Source organism: Sceloporus occidentalis, unplaced genomic scaffold (genome assembly GCF_023333645.1).
Source record: "Sceloporus occidentalis isolate IW3139 unplaced genomic scaffold, rSceOcc1.0.p SCAF_256, whole genome shotgun sequence".
Taxonomy (NCBI): Eukaryota; Metazoa; Chordata; class Lepidosauria; order Squamata; family Phrynosomatidae; genus Sceloporus; species Sceloporus occidentalis.
This window is the reverse complement of record NW_028317236.1, coordinates 970,209-975,000: the sequence shown is the minus strand read 5'-3', so window position 1 is coordinate 975,000 and position 4,792 is coordinate 970,209.

The following is a 4,792-nucleotide window of genomic DNA, read 5'->3' as shown; positions in this document are numbered from 1 at the left end:
AGCGCGGCCTGTTGCCATGGCAGCGCGGTGGCTTACTGGGGTCTGAAGATGGAGGATGTGCTGGAGCTGGGAGACCATCCGAACCGGAGATCGGTAAGTGCCCCGCACGTGTACCCCATTACTACGGAGATTTACCCCGTTACATATAAATACCCCTCACAGACACCCCACTATATATATATCGACATATACTCCATTATTATATATACATACCCCTCGCAGACAGACATATACCTCATTATTATATATACATACCCCTCACAGACAGACATATACTACCCCATTATTATATATACATACCCTTCGCAGACAGACATATACTACCCCATTATTATTTATACATACCCTTCGCAGACAGACATATACCCCATTATTATATATACATACCCCTCGCAGACATATACCCCATTATTATATATACATACCCCTCGCAGACATATACCCCATTATTATATATACATACTCCTCAGACAGACATATACTACCCCATTATTATATATACATACCCCTCGCAGACAGACATATACCCCATTATTATATATACATGCCCCTCGCAGACATATACCCCATTATTATATATATACATACCCCTCGCAGACAGACATATACCCCTCTATTATATATACATACCCCTCGCAGACATATACCCCATTATTATATATATACATACCCCTCGCAGACAGACATATACCCCATTATTATATATACATACCCCTCACAGACAGACATATACTACCCCATTATTATATATACATACCCCTCGCAGACAGAAATATACCCCATTATTATATATATATACATACCCCTCACAGACAGACATATACCCCATGATTATTCTCGGTGTTCCCGGCAGGGGGTGCGGATGGGTCGTCGGGCGCGAGCCCCGCAGGATGCTGCGCAGGAGGAGGAGGTGGCGGCCCGGAGGCAGCCCGGAGGAGAGGTGCAAAAAAAGTGGGGTATCCCACTGGAGGCAGAAGCGGGGTGATGGGTATCCTGGGGTAACCCCACTGGGAGCAATAATGGGGAGCATGGATTTCGATGTGGGTCGGGTATCCCACTAGTCGGGGGCAGATGGGGGTCGGGTATCCCACTTGGGGTAGTAATGGGGGAGGCGCATGTTTAACTCCTTCCTCACACCTCCTGTGTTGCATCCATGACTGGCTTCGTGTTGTTTTTCAGGGTCGCCCCCGGCCCCTGCGGCAGGGCGGATGGGCAGATGACTCGTCTGGCTCATTAAAGTGAGTAACAGCCACACGGCTCGCTGCCAGGTCCAGAGCCCCGTTTAGGTGTTATTTTATCACGTGGAGTCCGCAGGCAGAACGGCCCGTCTAGTCTTTCTGTAAAGAGTCAAACTTTAATCCGTTATTGGTCTTGTCTTCAGGTTCTGGGGGCCGTATCACCCGCCACGTTTAAACCCCCTCACTGTATCACCCGCCACGTTTAAACCCGCTCACTGTATCACCCGCCACGTTTAAACCCCCTCACTGTATCACCCGCCTCGTTTAAACCCCCTCACTGTATCACCTGCCACATTTAAACCCCCTCACTGTATCACCCGCCACGTTTAAACCCCACTGTATCACCCGCCACGTTTAAACCCCCTGCTGTATCACCCGCTACCTTCAAACCCCCCACTGTATCACCCGCCACGTTCCGGAGGTTCTAGCTTTATGTTGGCCATGTGCTGAAGGCTCTCCTCTTGTTTTTGCAGGTCGGGAAAGCGAGGGACGGAACACGTGGAAGAGTAAGAGCTCATAAAGTCACCAAACCAAGAGTTTATAGCGCAGGTGTCCATCTCGGCCCCCACGGGTCCCGAGGGTGGGAACCATCAGTGAATTTGCTGCTTACTGAGCGAATAGCCGCCTCTGCGGGAGACTCTTTAAAACGTGGTCCAAACAGAGGGGCGTCAGGAATTCGGGGCTGGTGGTCGTGCAGGTTTCTAGAACGTTCCCAGTAATTCTGCTGGGCCGGCCCCTGGCACTATTTGTTTTGCTGGCACTGCCTGCCGCGCCACGTGCTCACGCTCGGCCCTTCTTCTTCTTCTCCCCGCAGCACCCGTTTGAAGCAGCAGTCCCTGGAGGAGTCCGATGAGGGTGGAGGTGAGAAGCCGCTTGCAAACCTTAATCGCCTAGCAGCCTGGCGCGATGTCCCGGCCCCCCGCGGCGCGATGTCCCGGCCCCCGCGGCGTGATGCTTGTGCTATAATCTTCTGCTCTTTCCCCAGATATCCCAGTAATTCCAGACCTCGAGGACATGCAGGAGGAGGACTTGGCCCTTCAGGTCGCGGCACCCCCCAGGTATCCACACTCTTCCTCCACACCTTACAGGCGGGGGGCTTCGTCGGGCTGGTAACGGGTGGATCAGGTGTGAGGCGGCGGCACCAAGTAACCAATTCCTTTAGTAAAATGAAACGTGGCGTCAAAATACGAGGCTTTTACCGACCCTTTTGGCTCCTCTGCTGCTTCGTTGTAGTCCCCCAAAAAGCAGCTGCAGTTAATGGCGGTTTGTGTGTCCCTCAGCGTGCAGGTGAACAGGGTGATGACCTACATGGATCTGGACAAAGACCTAATGAGACATGCGGCCTTCCAGACCTTGGTGAGAACGTTTCCATCCGTCCTGCCGCCCCCGTTTTAATGTGCGACCTTCCCTGGACCAACATGGCCGAAATATCCAGTTCCACCCGTGTACACCGTGCTAATAATAGGGAATGCCTGTGTGGCGCATGCAGTGCCTGTGATGTCCGGGTGAAGTGCTGCCCCCGTAGGACAGGAGACATATAACCTCCATTATACCCCCTGCATACCGCATAGGGGGCAGCACTTTACCTGCTCCAGTCAGCAGCATGTGACAACTGTGTGTGTGCTGGAAGCATGGCAGATGGGGTTACCCCATGCGATGCCCCCCGCATACCCCCAGCCCCCACCTTTTCTCTGTCTAACTCTGCCTGTGATCTTTAGGATGGGGATATTGACCTGAAGCTTCTCACCAAAGTCTTATCTCCAGAACCAGAAGTGAGAGAGGTAAGGTGTAGGCATAGTCAGTCACATGACTGGCACTTCGTCACATGATCTGAGGGGTTGCTCACATGACTTGCATGCTGTTTCTCCAGGATGATGTTCACTGGGACTGGGATTTGCTCTTCACGGAGATGTCGTCGGAGTTGGTGACGGAGTGGGACGTGGGGAAGGTGGAAAAGGATGATGCCCTGAGACAGAGCCCAGCGGTCAGCTGATTCCCGGCACCGGATTGCAGCCCTTTGTACAGACCAAATAAAGCTTGTTTCCTTCTCATAATGCTGCTCTTTCAGGTGTTATTGTGATGGGTCCCAGGGGTCCACGCTGCATTGTGACGGCGCCCGGGGGCCGCGCTGCATTGTGACGGCACCCGGGGGCCGCGCTGCATTGTGACGGCGCCCGGGGGCCACGCCGTAGATGAACGGCTGGCCCCTCTGCCAGTGGATTCTGTATCCTCGCTGCTCTTAATGTAAAACCTGTAGATATCTATGCATGGGGTGCGCCTCTTCGTTCATCAATCTGCTGTTTCTCCTTTTCTGGGAAATGTTGCTGAAAAAACCAGTAGAGGAACTGGAATTTGTTGTTTTTTTGCTCCTCTGCCCCGGTCCTTCCCTTCTGCCCCTCAGTGTTGCCCTGGAATCGGACTGCATGTACTGCCCATGCGCAGGTGCACTTCTTTGCCGGGGTTCTATTGTGTGAAGGAGAGCACCGCCTGTAGCCCCCTCCTGGCCGCGGCTGGGGTGTCTCCATGACGCTCTGGTGGGAGATTTTCCATTGAGATTACCCCATGTGATCTTATCTGGGGTACAGAGGGTCTCACGCTCTTATTACCCAATTATAATGAGATTGTGTTGAAAACGTTAAGTGCGGTTAATGAGTCTCTGGAATGCGGCCGGGAGCGGCTGCCGTCCTCCTCCTCCCTCCCCGGGCTTCAGGGGCGACGTGCTGGAGCGTCTGCTTTGGGGCAAACGTGTCTTTCGCTGTCTAGTGTCACGGTGCTGTACTGTCCAGGCTGTGCAGCTGCCCCCACAGCACAATAAACGCTCTCACCCCCCTCTCTGGTTCACGCATCTACCCCTCCTACCCCCAGCCGGTGCCAACAGGAGGCCGCTCGCGGTTCTGTCACCGCAGGATACGGGAGCTGTCAGAGTCCAGGAAACTGCAGCTTGGGTTACAGCGTGTGACGAGCGGCTGTCTGCACCCCTTCTGCAGGTGCACAAAGGGGGAGTCTGCGCTCCGCTACCTGGCCATGCAGCCATCACGCCTGACCTTATTGCCTCAGCCCCTACTAAATGCCCCACGGCCCCAAATTACCTGCCCTATTCATCGAGGCTCCTTTGTGCTGATCATACACGCTACATACACCAGTGACATGTGGGTCCAGATCCGTGACCCCAGCCACGTACGTGGTGTCCAGTGGATTTGTGGAGGCCGCTTAATGATCTGTAAAAGTGGTCTCCGATCTCCTGCCCGCAGGAAGCCCCCCGGGGCGACCCACAGCCTCCTCCACTTTATTTTTCGGGAATTTGCAATTTATATTTGGGCCACAACCCGAAATGTCTTGTGTGTGCAGCATTTACCCCCTGACAGGGTCATTTCTGTGCTCCTTTATTGGCATCCTATACATTCAAATGTAGTAAACGAGTTTTAGACAGGACTGGTCGGTGCAAATGTATTTTACCCCTGCAGGGGGCAGCACTTTACTTGCCCCGCTCCCACAACGATGCACCCGATGTGGTCCCACTACCCCTGATGTGCAATAAGCAGCACCGGTGATTA